We start from the raw sequence: 27,913 nt of genomic DNA, 5'->3' as shown, positions 1-27,913 counted from the left end.
TTTCTTCCTAGGGTTTTGGAGTTTTTAATGTTTTTCTGAAAAGAAAGTACACTGAATTTCTTTGGTACTTGTGCAAAAACTTGCATTTTAGGTTTCTTCTCCCTTGCCATGCCATCTGTTTTACTATGAAACAAGTCTATTACCCACATGACATAAATGTGTGATACCAATAAACAAAACATAATCCTTTTTAATATCATTCCAAATATATTTTTTAATGATGCATTTTACTCAAAAAAAGTTACAACATGAATCAACACAAATGAAGACTCATTTTTATGTTATATTTTAAATATAATCAACAGTTAATTTCCTGGACAATTATTCAAATAGGGAATTTTTTTTATCACAAATCTATAGAACTTTTTAAGTAACTGATCTGTCCGTTTATAAAAACATGCTCAATGGCTGAAATTTTTTTAATCGCATGTTATGTTTTATCCCTGGATAGCAGAGATTCCTATAAAAACATCAATACTTTCTTAGGGAGAAATTAAAAAGGCTAATACAGAAGGCTTTCAGATTCGCTAAGATTTAATATAAGGAAACTAAAAGAAATACGTCCCAGAAAATTAAAGAAAGCTAGGATACTGAACACTTGCTTCATATTCACCATTGTTACGGGTGTAGGAGAATGAGGTTAGGAAGCAAAATAACATGTTACAAAGAAAAGGTTCTTGCCAGTGATAGTTTAGTGTTAGATAAATCTGTTCTCTAACTTCCTCTGGCTATCAAAAAGAAAAGGCAACATTATTGAAATTTTCATATTTTGCTGAACAACAAAAAATCATAACTTTCTAATCATTGACGGAAAAATACTTAATACTACCTGACAATACTAAAATACTGACATCTGACACATTTACCCCGAGAGCCTCATGTAACTAATCTATTTTCCATAGTTATGGTCAGTACATTCATGTAGAAATAGTAAATATATTATTCTTCATGTTGTTTTTTTAAGTTGCTTCAAAAAGTACAAGGTCAATGGTGAACTTGATTAGGAAGGAACAGGAAACTCACCTCTTTTTCTGTATTCTGAAAACTTGGAAAGAAATGCCCCAATAATCCTAAATATGGTGGCCAAATAGTCACACTTTCCTGAATAGGCCTATATCTTCTATGGATGCTAACCAAACAGTCTGGTATTTAAATTAAAAGCTAAGCAAGCATTACAAGAGGAACACAAGGAGCCACAAAGCAAGAGGCAAACTAGCAGATAATAAGAGGATTTACATATTTAAAGAGGATAAAGATAATTTAATTTCAAGGCATAGATTATATTCACAGGAAACTGGCTCACCTGTAGTCAAAATGTACCTCACAAAGACAAAGAAATCACATGGAGCACAGAAAACAATTCACCAAACTCAAGAATGAACAGTGTTAAGCAGCAGCTGCTAGAAACCAGTAGTGCATTAAAAAGATAGAAGAGAATAGCTGATCCTTTCAGTCACAAAACTGAGTTCTATGAAAAGCACAGGCAGGCTTTGAAAGGTTGGGTGCATACACCAAAGCCTGCAAACCAACTATCAAAAATGATCTCATTTGACTTCTACTAGGATCATCACAGAAGGATGAAGCAAAATGAAAACTGGCAATTGCAATTTAAGTTGAAGATGTGTCCTCAACTAAAATAGCTGCTGCAAAACTCTATTCAAATCTCCCTTCCAGCCACATGGCTACTTCAAAGCTTTTCATTATCATATATTACTGTTTCCTCTACTACAGAGCACCTACACAGCAGGATCCAAGACACAGTGCAGGCTGGGTGAGGTAGCTCACGCCTGTAATCTCAGCACTTTGGGAGGCAGAGGTAGAAGGACTGCTTGAGGCCAGGAGTTTCAGATCAGTCTGGGCAACATAGCAAGATCCATTTCTACAAAAAAATTTTACCCAGATGTGGTGGCACACACTTGTAGTCCTAGCTACTCAGGAGGCTTAGGCAGGAAGATCACTTGAGCTCAGAAATTCAAGGCTGCAGTGAGTTATGATCACACCACTGTACTCCAGCCTGGGCAACAGAGCAAGACCCTGTCTCTAAAACAAACAAAGAAAAAACTGCACAAAGAATTCAAGGAGCAAAGACTGAGAGAAATTTCCTGCACCACAAAATATTTAACTCCTTCATCTCTGAAATTTCACAAAGACAGTGCCTTCCAAAATCAAAAGTTAGGAATCTAAAATTATGAGCAAGATAATAGGTCCTTCTATTTGGGGGGCTGGAACTGGGGGAGACAAAGAGAAAGGCTGCAAGAGCCAATGACAAAAAAATCTACTGTGAAGACACTAAAAACTGGGAACCTTTTTTTTTTTTTTTTTGAGATGGAGTCTCGCTCTGCTGCCCACGCTTGAGTGTGCAGTGGCACGATCTCGGGTCACTGCAACCTCCGCCTCTCGGGTTCAAGTGATTCTCCTGCCTCAACCTCCCGAGTAGCTGGAATTACAGGCACCCACTACCTTACCTGGCTAATTTTTGTATTTTTAGTAGAGATGGGGTCTCACCATGTTGGCCAGGCTGATCTCGAACTCCTCATCTCAAGTTATCCACCTGCCTCAGCCTCCCAAAGTGCTGGGATTATAGGCATGAGCCACCATGCCCAGCCCCAACATTCTTAATAAAACTCAAATTGCCCAATAATTGCTAATCTACATGATCAACTCTCCGCTCCTCTGAGACCTATCCTTGACTAATTACTCCTCAAACTGAACTCTGCCTGACCCCTCCTGTCAAAGTCCTATAAAAAAATTCCTCCATCCTTCTCCAAGTTAGAACTTTCCTTCAGGGCCTTCTCATGCCCACTATCTTCTTTTTTTTGTTGTTTATGAGACAGAGTCTCGCTCTGTTGCCCCGGCTGGAGTGTAGTGGCACAATATCGGCTCACTGCAACCTCTACCTCCTGGGTGCAAGGGATTCTCCTGCCTCAGCCTCCTGAGTAGCAGTGACTACAGGCACATGCCACCATGCCCGGCTAATTTTTGTATTTTTAATAGAGATGAGGTTTCACTATGTTGGCCAGGCTGGTCTCAAACTCCTGACCTTGTGATCTGCCCGTCTTGGCCTCCCAAAGTGCTGGGATTACAGGTGTGAGCCAACGTGCCCGGTCCATGCCCACTATTTTCTAACATAGTCTTATGCTAATAGAGTCTAACAGTGCTCTGGCTGATTTTCATCCAAACTATGTAATGTTCCAGGAGGGCAACAGGGCAGGAATTTGCATCATTTTTTCTTGATGGGTTCCAAGGTAATTGTAAGCACTGCTTCTATGTCCATATAATGACTAGGGAAATATGCAATAGAAAAGTAAAGCTTTCTCTGGTCATTTCTTTAAAATAATAAAGACAAAGACAAACACTTATTAAGCACATAAATATACTGCTATATACTTCTATGTAATTGATTCTATTTAATGCTCACTACAACCCTCGAGATAAATATGCTTATCCTCATTTTACACATGCAAAATCAGAAATTTAGTTTAAGAAACTTACCCAGTTAGCAACTGGTAAATAGAGGGTTTAAATCCAATTATCCCAAGTCAACTCTTTCCACTCAAGCAAAGCCATAAGCTACACTGCCCTAGCTCCAACTACCATCTATAAGAAACAAATGCATTCTTCTGAGCCCCCTCTGTCTTGTTAGGTCTACTTATTTGCTTTTCTCAATATCTCAGTAAGCCTCCATGACTTAAAAACTTCTTCATGTAATTCATCTCTTATTTCAACCTCTTCCTATATGTTCACCAATAAGACCTAAGTATCCTATAGCTGTCTCTCATCCAGTAATGCCAAGCTTTACAGTTAAAACAATTGTACTCCTAACAGATTTCATCAGGATGTATTCTCTAAACATTTCTAAGTATTTTTCTATATTCTTCACATCATTTAATTAGACTCCACTAGTATGTACTGTAGTTTATTTTAACCAACTGAAAATGATATTGGAAATAAAATACTTTTTAAAACCTAGGTATTACTATATATGCAGAATAACAGTCTGGGGGGATTTTTTAGAAAGAAAATTGCCAATACAATTTGTATATAATAGATACTTGCATTAGCTAGTGCCAAAACATAAAGAAATTGTAATTCTCAAACCAGAATTATTTTTACCACTGAAAATAATGGGAAAAAAAGTTTTAAAAAATGGAAAATAATGGGGTTAAAAATACACTATATATGGAGGTCAGGATGCAGTAAAACAACTAGGTTTGTCCTCTCACTTAAAACGAAACAAAAACGAACATAATATAGAAAACAACATTTTTCAAGAAACTGGACATCAAGCAACAAAGAACAGTGATTCTAGAGAGACAGGAAATAAACAATACCTTCAACAGTCCCAGCTTACAACCTTCAGAGACTTTTCAGGCTAAGGCCCAGGGAAGAGAAAGAAATCCAAGGGGAGCTAGGTACGTGGAGAAACTAACTTGAGTCGATGAAACAGAAGAGCTTAGAGTCCATGAAGACCAAGGCAGCTAGCCCTGGGAAAGTAGCAGGGTGGCTACGTAGAGAACAAAACCCAGAGATCTGCAGCAGGGCCTCTCAAATATTCAACACAGTACTGATGAGCTCAAAGTGTGAGACAACTACTGGAGGCTGGGGGAAAAAACATCTGAAAGAATTTGAAAGAACAGTGATGGATAATCATGCAGACTTAGGAATACTGCCTGTTCCTACCAGCCAAACTGGTAAAGCTCTTAATTAACAGGACATTGAGTGGAGTGCTTAAGAAGGTCTTGCCTCAGTAGTGAAGAGTAATTAGCCCTGGATTGAGCATTGCTCCAGGCCTTCTAAAAAACATCATAAAAGCAAGCTTCAAATTGTCTCTAACTACATATCCAGAACAAAATTCAACAGAATTTCTAATAATAAAAGAATATCTAACACTCAAAAAAGGTAAAATTCACAGTGTCTGTCAGTTAAAGATTACCAGATATGCAAAGAGGCATGAAAACATGAATAAAGCAATCAATTGACTGAAACCAACCCAGATGTTAGCAAACAAGGACATTAAAAATTACTATAGTTTTTAAATAGAGACAAGGTATTACTGTGTTACCCAGGCTGGTCCTAAATACCTGGGCTCAAGCAATTCTCCTACCTCAGACTCCCAAAGTGCTGGAATTACAGGCATGAGCCACCATGCCTAGTCTAAAAGTTATTCTAAATGTATTTCACATAGCTAAAACATTAAGGGACATGGAAGATATAAAAAAGATCTAAATCAAAACTCTAAAGATGAAAACTATAATATCTAACATAAAAAAAACTACATAGAACAACAGATTAGACACTGTAGAAGCAAAGATTCATGAACTTGGAAAAATACCAATAAAGATGATCCAAAAATGTAACACAAAAAGAGAAAAGAACACAAAAAGAACATAAAGAGCATCAGTGAACTGTGGGGCCACATCAAGAAGCCAAATACACATCATAACCAAGTGGGTTTATTTCAGAAACATAGAGTTGGATTGACCTTTAAAAATCGAGCAATGTAATACACCATATTAACAAACTTTTTTTATTTTTTTGAGACAGGGTCTCAAACTCTTGTCACCCAGGCTGGAGCGCAGTGGCATGATCTCGGCTTGCTGACGCCTCCACCACCCAGGTTCAAGCAATCAATCTTCCCACCTCAGACTCCCGAGTAACTGGGACTACAGGTGTCCGCCACCACGCCTGGCTAATAAAAAACTTTAAAAAAACAAACAAACATGGAATCATTTCAACACATTAAAAAAAAATGACGAAATTCAAAATCCACTCCTAATTTTTTTTTTAACTTTACCAAAACTAGGAATGGAAAAAAAATTTCCTCAGCCCAATAAAGTGCATCCTGAAAAATCTACAATACCATACTTAATTGTGAAAGAATAGATGCTTTCCGCCTAAGATTAGAAACAAGACTAAGATGTCCACTCTATTTCTATTCAACATTATACCAGAGGTTTTAGCCAGTGAAATCAGGCAAGAAAAAGAAATAAAAGGATTATCTTTTTATTAGAATGGAAGAAATAAAGTCTCTTTATTCACAAAAGACATGCTTTGTCTATGCAGAAAAGCCAATGTAAGCTACAAAAAAGCTACGAGAATGAGTACAGCAGGTTTTCAGGATACAATGCCACGACACAAAAATCAATTGCATTCTTATGCATTAGTAATGAATAATTAAAAATCTTATGTTATTGGCCGGGTGTGGTGGCTCACGCCTTTAATCTCAGCACTTTGGGAGGCTGAGGAGGGCAGATCACTTGAGATCAGGAGTTCGAGACCAGGTGAAATCCCATCTCTACTAAAAATACAAAACTTAGCTGGGTGTGGTAGCTGAGCAATCTCAGCTACTCGGGAGGCTTAGTCAGAAGAATCGCTTGAACCCAGGAGGTGAAGGTTGCAGTGAGCCAATACCATGCCACTGCACTCCAGCCTGGGTGACAGTAATTGACCACACCTGGCCAATAACTCTGTCTCAAAAAAAAAAGTTGATATGTTATTAAAATATTTATAAAAGCATCAAAAAATATAAAATACTTAAAGATAAACCCAATAAAATATGGGTAAGATCAGTAGATTGAAAACAATAAAACACTGCTGAAAGAAATTAAACATCCAAATAAATGGAGACATCTTATTCATGAGTCAGAAGATTTGATATTGTTAAGATGTCAATTGTCCCTCAAATTCATCTATAGATTTTGATGCAATTCCAATCAAATATTTACATACTGTTTCTAAAATTCATATGAAAATGTAAAGCCATTCAGGAGAGAAAAGCCACATAGTAATTTGAAAAGTGAAAGCTTAAAAAAAGGATCACTAACTATTTAACCTGGGGTTAGAGAAACAGCCAATTAACTAATGAGAAATAAAGAGAACTCTAAGAGTAGCCAATGCTCCCTAGGTTGACATAGAACACTAAGGCAAGAGCTTCCTCCAACCCTAAACTATCCCAGGGCTGAGATCCAGACCTTGTTGGAGAGAACACAGTCCTCTCACTGAATAGCAGAGAAGTTGCTGTAGTGCTGCACCAGCAGAAATTACTGGAAATCTACCTTGAGGAACTTGCCAAAAATCCATTCTTTAGGGTGCTAGTAAAATCTCTTCACAAAGATACTCTGTTACAAATCCACCTGAGGGGGAAGTAAAAGAAGTTGCTGGCCTTGGGTCACTGGTGCTGGGTACTGCTGCCCTCTGAGCACTGCAGAAGCCTGATAATGGTGAAAACATGCACCCTACAGAAACTGTAGAGTGGGGAAGCCAATGTGGGTTGACACTGAAGAAGCTGAGTGTGTTGCTACAGTCCACTAAGCAAGTACACAGAAATGAAGAAGCAAAACTTTTCTACAGTGTTTCTCCAACACTCTGTACTGGCAAAGCTTAACATTGTCAGCTGACAAAAGAAAAATATTTAAAGGGCCTGATATATTTTCACAGAGCAGGCAAAAAGGGTGCGTTTGAAGATGAGAGGCAACAGATTGGCAACCAGCACAACGGCCAAAATTGCTCTGAAAAGCAACAAGAAGTTGTATGGGTTAACGTGACCCGATTTCACGACATAAAGCCATAGTAGTCAGTATTGTAGTGGCATCGAGAAAGACAAAGAAATCACAGCACAGAAACAATATCATGGAGTTGTGGTCCATTTATAAGTTGATTTTCACATAGGCTTAGTTGGTTTTATGTCTATCCTTAATTGGTTTTATGTCTATCCTGAGCTACTGTTTAGTATAGACCAAAATTACGTTCAGCTCCTTCTTATCATGTAAGAGGAATTTGGAGGGTGTTGCTTAAAATTTCATTCCACCTGTACATTTGTCACTTTAAAATTAAAATTGAGCTGGTATGAGACCAAAAAAAAAAAAAAAAAGAAAGAAAGACAAAGTGATTGGTGGAACAAAACAGAATCAGAAATAAACCCACGCATATACAATCAAATGATTTTTGACAAAAGTCAAAAGGACAAACCACTTCAGTAAATGATGCTGACACAACGGCATGTCCCTACCCCCAAAAAAGAATTTCTATCCACTTTTTACTCCATACAAAAAAATTAACTCAAATTGCATCATAGGTCTAAATACAAAACCAAAAAACTTCCAGGAGAGAACTTCTATGCCCTTGGATTAGGCAAATATATCTTAGATACATAAACAAAAACACAATCCATATGAGAACAAACTGATAGCCTGGACTTCATCAAAATTAAAACTGTGTGCTCTCCAAAGATACTATTAAGAGAAAGAAAAGACAAGTTACAGTCCAGGAAAAATACATCTGCAAAGCATGTATCTTATAAACAACTTTGATCAAGAATATAAACCGCTCTCAAAACTGAATAATAAGAAAACAAACAACTCAATTTATATAATGGGCAAAATATTTAAACAGACATTTTACCAAAGAAAATATACAAATGGTAAATAAACACAGGAATGGACAGCCCCTGACCAAAAGTATATACTATAAGTTCCATTTTTAAAAAACTTTAGAAAATGCACTAAATTTATAGTGACCAAAAGCAATTCAGGATTTTCCTGGAGGCAATGAAGGATGGGCAGTAGTGGGGGAAAAGATTACAAGGGGGCAAGAAGAAATCTGTGGAGGTAATGAGTATGTTTACTATCTTAATTGTGGTGATGGATTCACAGATGTATACATATGTCAAAACTAATCAAATTGTTCATTTCAGATGTGTGCAGTATTTTTTATTGCCAATCATACCTCAGCAAAGCTATTTAAAAAAAAAAATCACACTCCATCGACCCACTAGAATACAAACTATATAGAAGTCTCAGAAAAAAAAAGTATACGTTACAGAATTATAAATCACTTAAAATGGAGTTCATGTGATTAGTATCTTTTAAAAGTATCCCTAAAACTCAACAACAAAAAATCTGATTCAAGAATGGGCAAAGGACTTAAATAGGTATTTCTCCAAAGAAAATATGCAAATGAACAATAAGCATAAGAAAAGATGCTCAACATCACTAATCATTTCAAAAATGCAAATCAAAATCTCAATGAGATACCACTTCACACCCATTAAGATGATGATTATAAAAATAATAATAATAAAAGAAAGTAAATGTTGGTAAGAACGTGCTGAAATTAGAACTCTGTGCCCTGCTGGTGGAAATGTAAAACGGTGTAGACACTGTGAAAAACAGTATGATGTTTCCTCAAAATGTTAAAAAAAGAATTACAGAGGCTGGGCACAATGGCTCACACCTATAATTCTAGCACTTTGGGAGGCCAAGGCAGGCAGATCACTTGAGGTCAGCAGTTCAAGACCAGCCTAGCCAATATGGTGAAACCCCATCTCTACTAAAAATACCAAAAAAATTAGCCAGTGTGGTGGCACACACCTGTAATCCCAACTACTTGGAAGTCTGAGGTAGGAGAATCGTTTGAACCAGGGAGGCAGTGGTTGCAGTGAGCCAAGATAGTACCACTACACTCCAGCCTAGGTGACAGAGCAAGACTCCATCCCCCCCACCAAAAAAAACAGAATTACTGTATGGTACCAGCAATTCCACTTCTGGATACATACCCAAAAGAATCAAAAGCAGTGTCTGAAAAAGATACTTGTGCCAGGTACAGTGGCTGACACCTGTAATCCCAATACTTTGGGAGGCCGAGGTGGGCAGATCTCTTGAGCCCAGGAGATTGAAACCAGCCTGGGCAACATGATGAAACCCATCTCCAAAAAAATACAAAAATTAGCTGGGCATGATGAAGTGTACCTGTAGTCCCAGCCACTCTGGTGGCTGAGGTGGGAGGATCATCTGAGCTTGGGAAGGTCAAGGCTGCAGTGAGCTATTAAGATGATCATGCCACTGTACTCCAGTCTGGGTGGAAAAAAAAAAAAAAAAACACTGTCTCAAAAAAAAAAAAATCACAGTTCATTTCTGCAGTTTGCAACAGTTTTACTACTCCCAAGATGGATGTTATCATAATGATGGGATAGAAAGGGCAGATTCAGATAAAAAAGCAATCACAGTCAATAAGCACTTCTAAAGCTCCTAATCAGGGCCAGATACTATGAGGCACTAGGGACACAAAGATAAAGAATCCCTATTATTAAGGGATTTCTGTTCTAATCACATTTACCCATAGTCAAGAAATCAAAACATGTGGTCATTAACGGCATCATTTCAAACTGATTCCAATACCACCCAGAACCAATCATAATAAGAAGTTTCCAAATGATGGTAGCAAAATATTTGGTTTCTTCATATAAGAAAATTTTAATCCAATTCCCCCATTCTCAAACTGAAAAGAACCATTTCTCAAAGATAACATTAATGAGACAATAGATTAAAATATGTATTAAAAAAACTTGTAGATCTATGATACATTTAACATCTTGCTCATATTTGCAACAGGCACAGTAATCAAAATTACCCCACTTTTCTGGACACCAATTCCTGTTTTTAGTCCTTATCTTCTAGCCCCATGATTCAACTTACTGCTGGTCAAAACAATGTGAGAGAACAGAGATCAAAAACAAGTAAAGAAGGAAAAACAGGAGGGGAGGGGGATAGAAGGGGAAGAAAGATGGGGAGCAGGGCAAAGGGAGGACAGGACAGGGGAAAGTGGAAGTAGGAGAAGGAGAAAGGAAAGAAGAAAGGGAGGGAGAAAGGAAGAAATGCAGACATCAGTAAATTATGGAAAATGCTGAATCTCACTCATAATCAAAGAGATCCCAACAAAGAGATCCTTTCCACCAAACTGAGAAATACTAAAAGCTCAGGAATACCCAGTGTTAAAGAAACTTTGAGGAAAAGGTAACTGGGTAAACTGGTACGACCTTTTTGCAGGGGATTTGTTTCTAAGAATCAACAATCTCAAAAACAATTAAATCATTTGAGCCAACCATTCTATCTGAAGGAGTTAATGTTAAGGAAAAAGTAGATAAAATCGTTTGTGTACATCTACATACATGTATTAATATAGATGCCATATATTATAATATATGCCATAGACATCTGTAGCTTTTCAAAGCTTCTCAGAGAATTCTTATGATAATCTACTTTTGGAACCATGTCCCAGGGAATGAATATCTGTATTGAAGGAACTAACATTTAGTTAGCAACTTTTGTGAGCCTGGCATTATACTGACACATACATCACCTTGTTTAACCAAAACACATTAAAAGCTAAAGGGGATGTTTTAAAAAGATCTATATTCCTAAAATACTGATAACCAAAGCCTTACAGGGAATTTTCACTGCTCTATTCATACAATCAATTAACAGAATTTATGTTCCTCTGTTGTTTAAAGCAAAAACAGACAAAATAAAAGAGTTTATCTGGGCAAAGAATGAGTCATCAATCAAGCAGAGGTTTGAAGAGTTTCACTTGCAGCAGTGTGGGCTGCAAGCTTTACATGCTGAACACAGAAGGAAGACAAAGAAAACATCTCATTGGTTAGAGTGTAAAGACACTAGTTTGAGATTAGTTAGGTGGTTTCTAGTTGGCAAAATATCTAGTTTCCTTTTACTTTCTAAGTTGGGCTTTGGTTTGCTTAGATAGGAACTTAAACAGCTAAAGCCACCCAGCCTAGTAGCCTCCCAACTATAAATTTAACACTGCAAAGACAATTTCTAGTTACCATCTCAAAATTTCCCATTAATTTCTCTCATAAAAATAGGAGCTATCCCCAAATTAGGAAAAAAAAAATCACACTTAAGAATTCAGAATATCAAGTAAAAACTAATGGGAATAGGGAGTTTTTCCTACTGGGGATATTTGTTTTATACTTAACAGTCGAGCATCTCAAATCCACAAATCCAAAATGCTCCAGTGAGCATTTCTTTTGAGTGTCACGTCGGTTTCAGATTTTGGAACATTTTGGATTTCAGATTTGGGATGCCTGACCTGTATATATAGGGTTCAGTACTATCCATGGTTTCAGGTATCCACTGGGGGTGCCTTGGGGACTCCTGTGTATCAAATTCCCTCAAGTCAGCAACTCAGAACCTAAAGCACAAGAATACTATTGTTCTCAAAACCCCAAAGATAGATACTATCTGGGGTAGAGGGGGGAATACTCTCTTTAAAGAAGAGTATGTCCAAGAAGAAAGAAAAGAAAAATCAATTACACGACAATAATGGAGTTTACTTAGAGGGCTCTCAACATTTTACAGACCTGGTTCTAGAACCTGGAATCTTCTCACTAAAAAGATTATAACAGATACAATTACATGACAATAATGGAGTTTACTTAGAGGGCTCTCAACATTTTACAGACCTGGTTCTAGAACCTGGAATCTTCTCACTAAAAAGATTATAACAGATATAATCTAGACTTGGCTATATTAGTTTCTGACTTTTCTGCTGCCTTCACTGATGCCTGATAACTTTTAAACCATGATGCTTTTTACAGCTAGAACTCCTTTGGGGGGGGGGAAATAAAAGACATCACGAACCCTTAGTCATCTTTCCCTACAATTTGGTTCTATAGTTCAGATTCCTCTGACTTGACACCAAGTGAGACAAACTTACCCAGGCTAGAAGCTATAAGAAAAGTTATCTCATCAACTCTTGCTATATGATTTGCTCTTAGGCAAATCTAACCTGTGCCAGAATTTAGAAGTTGACCAACAGCTTATTTCCTCTGTACTACTGTTTTACAATATTAGGGTTTTTCAAAAAAAATTAGCAAACCTGTAGTCAGTTGATTAGCTGCAGGTCAGAAAGACACACCCAGAATAGGACATCCTATAGAAAATCTCCTCTATATAGAAATATATGTATAGAAATAAAATTGACTGATTTAGGTATTTTGCAAAGTTAAAACAATGCAAAAATATATGCTCAATGAATAAATGACTAACCAAAACGGTGCTCCTGAGCATCTAGTCTTAGCTCAAGGTGGCCCCAAGGTATTCATAATCTCCAACATCTCATATGTTTGAAACCAGAGACCTAGGGAACTCTTATTTAGTTAACAATAGTAATAATTAACATTTATTGAGCCACTACTTCATGCCAGGCACTGTGGTAAAGACTCTGCATTTTTTATCCATATTTTACAGATGTGGAAAATTAGCATCAAAGTTACTATTCAAGGTTGCACAGATCTTAAGTGACAGACCACACACCTGCTTTACTCCACAGTTTATGTGCTCGCTAGGGCAATTCCAGAATTCAAACAAACACCCTGATGGCCATAACTGTCCACAGAAATACTCAGAATCTTCAAGAATGCCAAAAAAGCTTATATTTAAGTAGAGAAAAACTTTATATTTAGGTTGACTTATACTTGGAATAAATCTAATTCTAAAAATTCAATCATCCAGTATATAATTTACAGTGAAAATTTACTAGTGGTAGCTTAGAAGTTGCTGAAGTTTATGCATAAAGAATTAAGGGATAAAGACATTTAGAAGAGCTTAGTCCCATATAATGTATTCAGACCAGAGCCATTTCTGAAATGAGTAAGGTTCCAAGATCTCAGTATTATTGGGCAGAGACTTCCACTATGAGATCTGTTTCTACGCTTGAGCCCAGAAGTTTAGAGACTGCGGTGAGCTATGACAGCACCACTGCACTCCAGCCTGGGAGACCTACAGCAAAACCCTGTCTCAAAAACAAAAAATCTACTTCTTCAAATCTACCACTTGAACAAAGAATTCAAGGATCCTCTCCTTTGTGAGATCTCTCCTGACCCTCCAGACACAATTCATTACTCCTTTCTGTGTGCTACTACTGAGTTTTACACATACTTCAGCTGTACTTACCACACTAAGCAAAATTGAGTTTCACACAGCTCAAAACATTTCACACATTGACAGACTAACATCCTCACACTAACTTCTGAATACCAAATTCAATCTTTTAGATATCACCTTATTAACAATGATTTTGAGTTACTGCATGAAGCCTTGTCATTTCACAATGCTAGGAAATTGGGAGAAGAGGTATGAAGCTACGCTTTCCCTGAAGTTTAGGAGGACATGACACTATCCTGACCTATGATGAAAAAAGAATAATTCTTCCGACCCCATACTCCAGTCCTGCTCTGGACAAAGCCTTAGTCACATATACTTGGAAGCTGGGAGGGGGAGAAGGATGAGTGTGAAGGAGTAATTAGAGTTATAGTTCTAATATCCTATAGTGTAGGTGTTCTCTTATCTCGTCTCTTACCCTTGACTTATCACCAAAAGTCTCTGATTTCTCTCTTGGGACAGTGCAGGTCTACAAGTATTGCTGGGTTCTAAGCAGAAATCCTAGGTGATCAAATAAGTGAAAGGCACCCATTAAGCACCAAGCTTTTACTACCATGGCAGGGTGAGAAAGACCCTTTCCCTCTTAACTTCCTATACCTACAATCCCAGTAGTAGGCCTCAAATTCCACAGGTTGTCACCTCACCCCCTACAAGGAGGTTGGGCCCAGGACTGATTTGCTCAGTCCCAAAGATGCCTAAAAATCCCATCCTTACACTTTTTCCGCCCCCCAAGACAAGGTCTCCCTCTGTTGCAGAGGCTGGAGTGCAGTGGCTCTACCATAGTTCACAGCAGCCTCAAACACCTGAGCTCAAGCGATCCTCTGCCTCAGCCTCCTAAGTACATGCACACACCACCATGCCTGGCTAATTTTTTTTTAATTTTTTTGATAGAGACAGGGTCTCACTATGTTGCCCAGGCTGGTCTCGAACTCCTGGCCTCAAGCAATGCTCTGCCTCTACCTTCCAAAGTGCTGGGATTATAGGCATCATCCTGACACTTTAATGTTATGCAGCAATGAAGATTTCTAATTCCAAAGGAGATAACACTCCCAGGAATTAGAATTGAATATTTTATAATAATAAATTTTAGCTCTGTGAAATGACTCTCCATACAAACACCCAAATACCTCCTACGCCTATGACAAGTGGAATTTTTATTTTCAATCAGATTTTGGGAGACATGTTATTATAGAGGAAATTAGGGGAGTTCCTGTACTGTAATTATTAACTTATATTTCTAGTTCACCTTCTGAATTATCAGTTTCCTAAAGGTAGGGTCGTTATCATTTTGTATTCCAAATTCATAGTAGTTGTTAACTACACTTGTTGAGAAAAAGGTAAGACAAGATTAGGGAGAAAGACTGGGAACAAGATACAAAGAAATATGTGAGCATCCTTATATGCTTAACTTTAGATCCCATACTAGTGGATATTCTTAAGTGGTATTTACTCTTTTAAAAAAATCCTGTCTTCCAGCCAGGTGTGGTGGCTCACACCTATAATCCCAACACTTTGGAAGGCTGAGGCAGGAGGATTGCTTGAGCTCAGAAGTTCCAGACCAGCCTGGCAATACAGCAAAATTTCATCTCTACTAAAAACTAAAAATAAAAAATAAATCCTATCTTCCCTGAAAAAATCCACAAAAATGAAGAACAAGTATCAGTTGAGAAATTTTACTACTTTTACAATAAAATGAACTGTGTCTGTCAGGTTCACCAAGGTATTAGGAGAAAGATGGTTATTTTTCAATCTTGGCAAATAACTTGAAGATGACAAGAGTAAAAAAGCTACATGCATTTATAAAATCTCCAAGAAATAATAAGGCTAGAAGATTAGGTACAATAGAAACTCTTTTTTAAATTTTTTTCTTTTTTTTTTTTTTGAGACAGAGTTTTGCTCTGTTGCCCAGGCTAGAGTGCAGTGGCACAATCTCAGCTCAGTGCAACCTCTGCCTCCCAGGTTCAAGCAATTCGCCCGCCTCAGACCCCTGAGTAGCTGGGATTACAGGCATGAGCCAGCATACCTGGCTTTTTTTTTTTTTTTAAGTAGAGACAGGGTTTCACCATGTTGGTCAGGCTGGTCTCGAACTCCTGACCTCAAGTGATCTGCCTGCCTCAGCCTTCCAAAGTGCTGGGATTACAGGCATGAGTCACCCTACCTGGCCTCTTTTTTTAAAAAAATATCTTTTAAATTTCAATAGCTTTTGGAGTACAAGTGGTTTTGGGTTACATGGATAAAATGTATAGTGGTGAAGTCTGAGAGTTTACTACATCCATCACCAAAGTTGCATACATTGTACCCAATATATCTTTTTTTATCCCTCATCCTCTTCCTAACCTCTCCGCGTCTCAGTCTCCAAAGTCTATTTTACTATTCTGTATGCCTTTGCGTATTAGCTCCCACTTTTGAGAACATACAGTATTTGGTTTTGTATTCCTGAGTTACTTCACTTAGAATAATGGCCTACAGCTCCATCCAAATTGCTGCAAAAATGTTATTTCGTTCTTTTTTATGGCTGAGTGGTATTACATGGTGTATATATACCTGTATAGAATATAAACTCTTAAAACAATCCTCTAATAGCTTTTACAGATGAGCAAGTAGGGTCAGAATCATCAAATTCAGCATCTCAGTGACACAAGAAGTTTCTAGAAGTCTCTAGTCATACTGATTTTCCACTTAAATTGCTGAACCCAATTCAGTTCTAAACATTAGTTTAGGGAGAAGTCACAAGAATGCAGAGAAATCTAATAAGTAATCCTAAGAAAGATGCCAAATTAAGCCTACAAACATTAAATTGGTAAGGAAAATTTCAATTTGTGAGTAAAATATTACAAGAATTAAACATAAAGTATTAAATTATTGGACTACAATTTACATCCTAAGTATGAATGTCTAGAATACCAACTCTGGCACATAAACAGGAGATCATTTTTATCACCTAGTCACAAAACTACAATTTCTGGGAATAAAACTTGGCAATGTAAGTCCAAAAGCATTGTTTCCTAATTATATAAGTAACAAAAAAATTTATAATCTCATTTTTCAAGATCCAATAAAAATTAGTCCTGTGAAAGAGAACACAAAATGCTCCCCAAATGAAGGCGAGAGATAGAAAAGACACACAAAAAGAGAAACAGAGAGAGACACAGATTTCTGAAAACCCAAAGATAAGGTACAAACATGGAAAACCTAAATGCACAAAGATATTACAGCAATACGTACAATGAACTATCAGTATGACCAACCTAACAGTACCTCGACTCAACGAGAAATGGGAAACATTTACACTGTTAACTGAAAAAAGGCACAAATTTGAAAAGAAATTATTATTACAACTTTGTAAAAAAAAAAATTCTGTATGAAAAAGGACTAAAAGGCACATATACCAACATGGTAACCACAGTTATGTTAAGATCATGGGACTGCGTGTAATTCTTTTACATTCAATAATAATAAATAAAAGTTATAAATAAGTTGTCTAAATTATCTATAATGTGATATTTTCAATGTAAAGCTTTCTAAAGAAAATAAAATTATATCTTACATTTAATTTATAACAATCTGTCTCTTTCTACTTCAATTTCTACTAAGCTATTTGAGCACTAAATTCATTATATGAACTAAGTTTTTTACCATATCACAAAAAAGTAAGAATTAACATTACCTTATTCTCTGCTCATAAAAATAATTAGTGGGAAATCTACTAATTAAGACATTCAATGTAAATGAGTCATCAAATTAATTGGTTCCATAAATCCAAAGTATCGGCACAGGGTTTTAATAACCATCCTCAGCATCATCAGTATACTTATCAGAAGTGCAATTAGTAAAACCTGACATGACCCTACACTCAAAAAGGCTATAAAAATAAAGTATATTTTTTTACAGTATAAGAGTACAAAAATAAACCTTTGGCCCTCAACATAGAAAACAAAGGTTACTGTTGCCCTCAATCTATACTTAAAAACAGAAGAGTAAATAGCCTGAGTCTATGCTATCACTAGATGATTGTCCCTCCTGTTGAAATTTGATCTCAATGTTGAAGGTGGGACCTAATGGGAGTTGTTGTTGGGGTGGGGGGAGGGGTCAGAACCCTCATGAATAAATTAATGCTCTTCCTCAGGCATGCTTGAGGTCTCACTCTATTTGTTCCCCCAAAAGCTGGTTGTTTAAAAGAGTCAGGGTCCCTCCTCCCACCCTTTTCTCCTTTCTCATTAGGTGCACAAGCTGGCTCCTCTTTGCCTTCTGCTATCAGCGAAAGTAGCCTAAGGCGCCCACTAGAAGCAGATCCCGGTGCCATACTTCTTGTACAGCCTGCAGAACTGTGTGGTAAATCAAACTCTTTATAAATTACCAGCCTCAGGTATTCCTATATAGCAACATAAAACAAGGCAGTCAACTCATCAATAATAATAATCAGTCCTATGATCAACTTCCCTCTGGAGGAGTTTTTTAATCTTTCTTGCAAATTAGAATACATTATCCCCAAAATGTGCAGACCTGATGTCAGGAAGAAATAAAATTCTTAATGAACAATACTGCCAAATCAGATAAAGGATACTGTAATAAGTCTTTTGACTAATTACAAAAGCATCAAAAATTGTCAAAAAAATAACCTTAAGTATGGTTGTAAAAAGCTTTTAATTCATCACTCCCAACCTCACAACAAGAAAAAAAGCTGGGGGGAAAAAAAACTGATAATCAACAACTCTTCTTAGAGCCATCAGAGAATTGAGGTCCAGAGGGCAAACTGCTGCTCTAAAACCTGGAGAGACAGGCAGGCAGATACAGAGAATCACAGTGTGCGGGAAGCAGAAGCCCAGGAATACAAGCTCTCAACTGAAGCCAGCATCAGTAGGAACACTTCAAACAGTAATTGTGGACTAGCTTGAGAGTTAAAAACTGCAAGCAGACCAGTCTTAGAGGGGTCCCCATACTTTCCTGAGTTTTACCTGCAGAAGCCCTACCAGGTTCTCATGGCAAAGATCTGAAAAAATCCCCTCCTGCCGGCAGCAGGGTAAGAAGAAAAACATTTTGAAATATGCCAGGGACTTTGTTTCTATCAAAAGGCATTCCAGTAAAGGAAACTATTTTACCAGAACCTAACCAACTGGGCTTTTAGATTGCCTAACCTACTAGGGTTTTACAGTGCCTAACCAACCTGAGGGAAGGGCAATACCCAACTCTAGCCCCATATATCCTTTGACAGGGAAAAAGAGAAAGATACCCAACTCAGGCTCACAGTTGGTAGAGGGCAGAGGTGAGGGAGAAAGTTCTACAGTCCTGAGATCTAATTACAGGCCTGCAGAACTTTCCCCCTTATACCTCTACCCTTACCACTACATCAATACAGTTCTTGTACAACACAGGATTACAACTTAAAAACCTGCAAGCCTCAGACCCCTTTTAAGGATTATTGACAAAAACCCAAAGACTACAGGGCAGATAAAAGCAACGACACTAGAAGAAATTTTAGCCTCTGATAGTGACGGCAGTGGCTTTCTGGTACAGGGAAGGCACAGGGAGAGGCGGACAGACCCCCTCTCTCAACAGCCCGCCGCCCTCAGTGCAGCACAGTCAAGCAGACAGGGGCCCAATGCAGAGCTGAATCTGAGCCTCAGGGGCCTGAGGCGGGAAGCAGGAGCGGTGCCCACTTCAGGGACCGGCCAGTGACACAGCCACTGCACCCACCCGCTGAGGGTGCCAGGTTCCTGGGCCTCAGGAGGAGGCTCTGTGCAGGGCTGCCTGGGGCCACATCCCTAGGGTCCACCCCATGTCAGGCAACTGCTGAGCCTGCCACTCCCAACAACCAGGCCGGACAGTGATCTGCTCTGCCTGGGCCACTCGAGTGCCAAGGCAACTGGGGTAGCTCCTGGTGATGTCACCCCTGCCCCAGATCCCAGCCCAGGCCCAGCAAGGATCTGGAGCCCCTGCCCCAGGATGAAAGGGGGTGGAGCCAGGGCTGCATGCTCCACAGTGCCAGTGGGAGCCAGGAGCAGGCAGCAGCCCAAGCCACCCAAGCCTGGGTGGTAGACCCAGGCCTCCATGTGCTCTTGGGGACTGGAAACAGGCAGGAGCCCTGTCTCCCAACCCCATACAGCTGCAGCTATCCAAGTCAGGGTTGTGGACCCAGGCCTCCTCGTGCTCTTGTGGGCTCGGGAAGGCCCCCCGCTTGCCTTCACAGGCTCGGAAATGCCTGTTCCCGCTGCCACTTCCCGTACCGGCTCCAATCTGGCAGGTTCTCAGAGCAGGGTTGGAGCCAAGCCTGGACACCATCACAGCCCAACAGGATATGCGCATGCTCAGACCCTGCCGCCTAGGCCCCCTGTGGGGAAGCTGAGGTGGAGAGCTGCTCCATGCTGGTGGGCAGGTGCCCCTTGGCACAAGCAGCCTGGGAACCATGGAAGGTGGCAGGAGGCAGACAGGCTCCTGGGTGGAAGGGGGCAGGTCCCCAGTAAGACCCCACCTTCAGGCCAGGGAGGGCCTGAAGGTTGGGGACCGGGCTGTCACACCCGCAGACTGCAGTGGGGGCTTGTGGTGCCTTTTCCAGCCCACCCATAGCCACCGATGTACCAACTGGCGCACACTTCCTCCCCACTGAGGTCCATAAAAGCCCCGGCATCAGCCAGGGCAGGGCAGAGGACCTCTCCTCTCTGCTGAGAGCTGGGAAGTCAATGGGGACCTGCTTGCAGAGAGGAGCCACTCACTCCAGGGCCTTCTCTCTGCTGACAGCTGAACACTGGATGAGAGGACCTGCCTACAGAGAGGGGCTGCCCTCTGCAGCTCTCATCTGAGCTGTTCTAACACTCAGTAAAGCTTCTCTTTGTCTTGCTCACCCTCCATTTGTCTGCATACCTCATTCTTCCTGGATACAGGACAAGAACTCAGGCAAAGGCGCCACCGGCCACAGAGGTTTCTAGCCAGAAAAGCAACACCTTAAAGATCCTGTAACATTTGCCTCTGATACCACAGCCAGAGCAAACACTAAACACAGCCTGACTTCTAAACAGACAAACATAAAACCTCACCCTAAAGGCCTATTTACCTCAGTTCCTTTTACCTGATACATTCTGTCTGGCTATGAAAAAAAATTATGAGGCACTGTAAAGGCAAAAAATACAATCTGAAGAAACAAAGCAAGCCTCGAAAACAGACTCGGATGTGGCAGGAATTTTTACCAGGAATTATCAAATTATCACCAGGAATTTTTTTTTTAATATGTTTTGAGACAGGGTCTCACTGTTACCCAGTCTGGAGTACAGTGGTGATCCACAGCTCCCTGTAGCCTTGAACTCCTAGGCACAAGCAATCTTCCTGCCACAGCTTCCCAAGTAGGTAGGACTACAGGTGCATGCCACCATGCCCAGCTAAGTTCTTTTTTCTGACCGGCCTGGGCAACACTGGAGACCCTGTCTCTATGATTTTTTTTTTTTTAATTGCCAGGCATGGTGGCACATACCTGTAGTCCTAGCTACTTGAGAAGCTGAGGAGGGAGAATCACTTGAGCCTAGGAGTTCAAGAATGCAGTGAGTTATGATGATGCCACTACTGCACTCCAGCCAGGGTGACAGAGTGAGATCCTGTGGAAAGAAAGGAAGAGGAAAGAGTAGGAAAAAACAGTGAAGGAGAACAGTGAGGAAGGAGAGTGTACAAATCAATAACACTGTAACAGGAAAGAATGTCTTTAGTAAGAGACACCAAACCAGGAAGTTCAAAGAATACCAAGCAAGATAAATACCAAAATATTTCCACAGACAAATGATAGTGAAGCTGCAGAAAATCAGACAGAGGAAACTAAATCAAAAGCAAACTTTAATTTTTTACTTATTAACTTCAAGACCAATAAGGTATCTCGAAAAAAGCAAGAGGTAAAGGAAAAAAACAACACACACACAAAACATCTTATCCACAGAGAAATAAAGATAAGAATTAGATCAAACTTTCTCTTCAGAAGCCACGCAAGCAAAAAGAGTGAAGTGAAATATTTAGCGTTAAAAAAAAAAAAAAAATCCAACCTTTCGGCGGGAACCACCATTTTTCAGTAATTCGCCAAAACGACGAACACAAAGGGAAAGAGAAGAGACACCCAATATATGTTCTCTAGGCCTTTTACTAAACATGGAGTTGTTCCTTTGGCTACATGTATGCGAATCTGTAAGAAAGGTGATATTGTAGACATCAAGGGAATGGGTACTGTTCAAAAAGGAATGCTCCACAAGTGTTATCATGGCAAAACTGGAAGAGTCTGTAGTGCTGCTCAGCATGTTGTTGGCATTGTAAACAAGTTGTAAACAAACACGTTACCCAGCATGCTGTTGGTATTATAAAAAACTTGCAAACAAACAAGGGCAAGATTCTTGCCAAGAGAATTAATGTGCATATTGAGCACATTAAGCACTCTAAGAGCCAAGACAGCTTCCTGAAACGCATAAAGGAAAATGACTGGAAAAACAAAGAAGCCAAAGAGAAAGGTACCTGGGTTCAACTGAAGCACCAGCCTGCTCCATCCAGAGAAGCACACTTTGTGAGAACCAATGGGAAGGAGCCTAAGCTGCTGGAACCTATTCCCTATGAATTCACAGCATAATAGGTGTAAAAAAAAAAAATAAAAGACCTCTGGACTGGCTGGGCATAGTGGCTCACACCTGTAATCCCAGCACTTTGGGAAGCCGAGGTGGGCGAACATGAGGTCAGGAGTTCGAGACCAGCCTGGCCAACATAGTCAAACCCCATCTCTACTAAAAATACAAAAAATTAGCCAAGCATGGTGGTGGGCGCCTATAATTCCAGCTACTCAAGAGGCTGAGGCAGGAGAATCGCTTCAACCCAGGAGGCGGAGGTTGCAATCAGCCAAGATCACACCACTGCACTCCAGACCGGGCGACAGTGCAAGACTCTGTCTCAAAAAAAAAGAAATACAAAAAATTAGCCAGGCATAGTGGCGCACACCAGTAGTCCCAGCTACTTAGGAGGCTGAGGCAGGACAATCACTTGAAACCGGGAATCGGTGGTTGCAGTGAGCCAAGACAGTATCACAGCACTCCAGCCTGGGTGACAGAGTGAGACTCCGTCTCAAAAAAATAAAATGAAATAATAAAATAAAATAAGAATAAACCTCTGGACTGTTTTTAAAAACACCAAACTAGAATTCCCGTAGAATCCCAGCAAAATTATCCTTCGAAAGTGACAAAGAAATAAAGACTTTCTCAAATAAAAACTGGGAGAAATGAAATCCAATAAACATGACTTGCAAAAAATGTTAACAGAAGTTATTCACAAAGAAGGAAAATTATATAGATCAGAAATATGGATTACAAAAAGAAAGGAAGAGTGTAGAGAAAAAAATAAAGGTAAAATTAAATCTTTTGTTTTTCTGATCCTTAATTCATCTAACAGATAACAACTTGTTCAAAATAATCATAGCAACAATATATTTTGTGACCATAAATTATAGAAAAGCGAAACAAATAAAAGTAACATTATAAGGAATGGGAAAAAGGAACTGACACTGTTACAAGGTATTTGCACTACCTATGAAGTGGTATAGTGTTATTTCAAAAGTGAACTTGGATTAGTTTAACTGTGCAATTATTGCAAACTCTGGGGCAACCACTCAAATAACTTCATTTTATTCATTTTTTTTTTTTTGAGACAGATTTGGGTGCAGTAGTGTGATCTTGGCTCATTGCAACCTCCACCTCCTGGGTTCAAGCAATTCTCCTGCCTCAGCCTCCTGAGTAGCTGGGATTACAGGCGCCTGCCACCACACCTGGCTAATTTTTTTATTTTTAGTAGAGACAGGGTTTCACCATGTTGGCCAGGCTAGTCTCAAACTCCTGACCTCAGTGATCCACCCACCTTGGCCTCCCCAAAGTGCTGGGATTACAGGCATGAACCACCATGCCCAGCCTAAAAAATAATTTTAAATAAGTATAATATATATTTTAAAACAGGAGACAAAATGGAATTATATAAAATGGTCAATTACAATGAAGAAGGCAGAGACAAAGTGAAAGACAAAAAGAGAACAAGGACAATGAGTAGAAAACAGTTATAAATACAGTAGATATTAATCCAACTATATGAATAATTACTTTAAACATCTGTGTTCTAAATACACCAGTTAAGAGACACGTGCTGTCAAGAGTAAATCAAATGACAAGACCCTACTATATGATGTCTACAAAAATCCCACTCTAAATACAAAGATGAAAACAGATTAAAAGTAAAGGGATGCAGAAAGATAGGCTACACTAAACCTAATCAAAAGAAACCTGGAATGGCTATATAAATTTCAGAAAGAGCAAGCTTCAGGCCAAGAAAAATTATCAGTGATAGAGGTGCATTACATAACAACAGATGATCAATCTGTTATTATTCACCAAGAAGACATAATTATCTTTATATGTATGTAACTAACAACAGAGTGTCAAAATACATAAGGTATAATAAAAACTGATAGAACTACAAGGAGAAACACATGAATTCAATATTATAGTTGGAGCTTCAGCAACCCTCTATCAGTAATTGACAGAAGCAGAAAATCAGGAAGGTGTGGTAGAACTGAGGACACCATCAATCAACTGGATCTAACCAACATTTATAGAACACTTCATCCTGCAACAGCAGTATACACATTCTTCTCAAATCCACAGGAACATTTCACAAAGACAGACTGCAAAATATACCTTAACAAATTTTAAAGAATAGACACCATACAACTAGACACACCACAATGGAATTAAACTAGTTAAACAAAAACATAGCTGGAAAATTTTTAGAGATGTTTAAACAGCTCACTTACACCTAACTCATAGGTCAAAAAAAATAGTCTTGAGAAATTATAAAATATTTTAAACTAAGTGTACATGAAAATAAAACACCAAAATTTATGGCCGGGCACAGTGGCTCATGCATGTAATCCCAGCACTTTGGGAGGCTAAGACAGGAGGATCACTTGAGGCTAGGAGTTCCAGACCAGCCTAGGTAACATAATGAGACCCCATTTCACAAATAAGTAAATAAGTAAATAAATAAATATGGAATGCAGCAAAGCAGGATGAAGAGATTAATTTTTAGCATTGAATGTATATGTTAAAAAAGAAGAAAGGTAAAATTAATCATCTAAGCTTTTAATTTAGGAAACCAGAAAATGAACAAATTAAATCCAAAGGAAGCAGAAGAAAGTAAAAATCAGAGCAAAATGGAAAACAGGGAAACAAAGAAAATCAACAAGACTCGAAGCTGGTTTGATGCCCTTAAATTTGATAACTTAGGTGAAATGGACTAATCCCTTAAAAGACAGAATCTACCAAAATTCACACAAGAAGAAACAATCTGAATAAACCTAAATCAATTTATAAAAACTGAATAAATAATTAATAATCTTCCAAAACAGAAAGCAACACACTCAGATAATTCACTCACGAATTCTATCAACTATTTAAGGAACAAATGATACCAATATTCTACAATCTGTAGAAGCAGAGTGAGCACTTCCTAACTCATTCTCAGAGGCCAACATTACCCTGATAATAAGCCCAGGCAACAGCCTTACAAGAAAGGAAAATCACAGAACAGTATCTTTCATGAACACAGAGGCAAATGTTCTCAAAAATCTTAGCAAATCACATTATACACCACAACCAAGTAGAGTATATTCCAAGCATACAAGGTAGGTTCAACATCTAAAAATCAATTAATGTAATCCAGGAAACAGAAAAAAAATCTTACAATCAGATCATATCAATAGATGCACTAAAAGTATTTGATAAAATTCTACATCAATTAATAATCACATGTTCTCAGCAAACTAGAAATAGAGGAGGATTTCCTCCACTTGATAGATAAAATTTACAAAAAACTTACAGCAAACACCATACCCAATGGTGAGAAACCAGATGCTTTCTCCCTAGGATCAGGAACAAAGCAAGGACTTCCCTTCTTACCACTCCTATTCAACATCATATTGGGCATCTTAGTTAATGCAACGAGACAAGAAAAGGACATAAAAGGTACACAAATTGGGAAGGAAGAATAAAACTCTCTGTTTGCAGATGACATGATCATCTACGTTTAACAAAAAAAAAAAAAAAAACCCAAAGTACTGACCAACAAACTCCTGGAAATAATAAGCAATTATTACAGATTGTAAGATAAAGTGGGGGGATATTTGGGAACTCTCTGTACTTTCTGTTCCATTTCTCTATAAACCTAAAACTGCCCTAAGAAATAAAATCTATTTTTTAAAAACTCCAATTCATTATAGGTGCTTAAGAAAAAATGTGTTCAACATGGTTTTCCTCCTTTGTTTCCTTTTTTCCCCAACAGGGCTGCAGGGGTGGCTGGGGGAGCCATGGAGAATCTCTTTAATTTCTCAAGCATCTTTGAGTCCAACAAAACACAACATGAAAAGTGAAGACTACACATCATAAAAGTGAGTAATTCAAACACATCCATACCATCTTTTTCAATCTTTACCAACTCATAATTCTCTGAAACTAAAAAATATTTCTTGTAAGTTGGAGGAACATTATTTTCTTGGTAATATAAGTATACCAACTCCAAAGCCTAAAATGAGAAGGAAAAGCACAAGGAACAGAGTTTAATCCAAGCTTGGATGATCAGCCACCATGGCCCCAGGAATGAAGAAAAAAAGAAAATCTTCCCAAGAATCATCAAAATAGCCCACACCAAAAGGTCAAGTTACTCTTTCTGAGTAACTCCTTAACATTCTTTTCTTTAACGTCAAGAAAATATATTAGCCAGGCACGGTGGCTCCCAGCACTTTGGGAGACTGAGGTGGGGAAATTGCTTGAGCACAGGAGTTCAAGATCAGCCTGGGCAACATGGCAAAACTCCATCTCCACAAAAAATATAACAAATTAGCCAGGCATGGTGGTGTGTGCATGTGCACCTGCAATCACAGCAACTCAGGAGGCTGAGGTGGGAGAATCACCTGAGCCAAGGAGGTCAAGGCTGCAGTGAGCCATGACTGCGTCAATGTACGCCAACCTGGGCGATGGAGTGAGGCCCTGTCTCAAAAAAATAAATAAAGACAGAAAGATAAAAAATTCTCCTACTCTTTTAATTGACTAGAATATAAATGTAAATAGAAATATGATAGAGGTATATCTTTTTATTATTGTAATTATAGTGTCTATTTAATTTCTATATTCTGTCTATTTTAATACATTTTATTTCAGGTATTGCTGGAGTGTTACTGCTAATTCTATATTCTAATGTATCTTCTAAAATTAATTAAATACATTACCATTGTTACAAGATCTAGTGAGAGTCTCTGAATTGCCCAAATATCCACTATGAAAACATTCAGTACAATTTGTGTGTGATGGAAGGGCTACATACAGGAAGTGGTGAGAGAATCCCATCACCCCCTAGTATATGGTTTTGAATTTCTTCCATATGGAATGAATAAAAATCCCTCTTTTCTCCTACTTCAGTAACTTTTGTCCAGATCTAAAAATACTGGTTCAACCTGTACTTATACTTATCATCAATATCTAGTCGTTGTTCATTTGTAACTTCAAAGAACAAGCACATACACGACCACAGGGGGTTTTGGTGGTACCAAAGAATTTTTTAGTGCCCACAATATCTCTATGAAGTAATTATTACATACTTTCAACATGATTCAAAGAAAGAATTCAAATACCATACTACAGTGACCTATTTAAAACATAAAGAAAACTCAATAGCATATGAATAACTTACACCTAGAATTCTAACACCATGCGCCACCTCACAGTACTATTACCATTCTCTAGTAAGAATTTTTCTAAAATCTCTCAACCACAAGAATGACACGAGAGACAAACATGGGCAACGAAGGCAGGACCACATTCTCATATTCACTTCAGGAAAGGTTATTTCATTTTGTGAACTCAGCCTGAGGGTGCAGCATTTTTCTAACTTTAAGTGACCTGCAGAATGCTCCTCTTCCAAATACACTATTCAAGTTGGAAACCAAAATGGTAAGTCAGAGAGATCAGGGCAAACAGCATGTTTACCTAATATCTTCATGAATTAGCTTCACCCAAATAAACAAAACAAATTAATTTATGCATGCTACATTCACAAGTTAGAGTCTATCTGATTAGTACTTAACGCATTTTCTATTCCCTTTTTATTTTGTGACTCCAGCAAGACTAATA

At 38.5% G+C, this 27,913-nt stretch overlaps 1 protein-coding gene and 1 non-coding gene across 51 annotated transcripts in view; both read right to left on the bottom strand.

Moving 5' to 3' along the window:
* The window catches only part of FUT8 (fucosyltransferase 8), a 472,318-nt gene that overhangs the window by 248,217 nt on the left and 196,188 nt on the right, over positions 1–27,913 (bottom strand). For 19 of the 50 annotated variants that reach the window (XM_077938224.1, XM_077938187.1, XM_077938218.1 and 16 more), the window contains one exon: positions 9,747–9,851. The gene's annotated coding sequence lies outside the window, so the exon portion shown is untranslated. 50 annotated transcript variants of the gene reach the window in all.
* MIR625 (microRNA mir-625) lies at positions 18,991–19,073 on the bottom strand. Its single transcript, NR_032652.2, has one exon. It is a non-coding gene; the product is annotated as a microRNA mir-625 (primary transcript).

The sequence above is a fragment of the Macaca mulatta genome, chromosome 7, assembly GCF_049350105.2.
Source record: "Macaca mulatta isolate MMU2019108-1 chromosome 7, T2T-MMU8v2.0, whole genome shotgun sequence".
Lineage (NCBI taxonomy): Eukaryota > Metazoa > Chordata > Mammalia > Primates > Cercopithecidae > Macaca > Macaca mulatta.
Note: the sequence above shows the minus strand (reverse complement) of the source record. Positions and strands in the feature narration are given on the sequence as shown.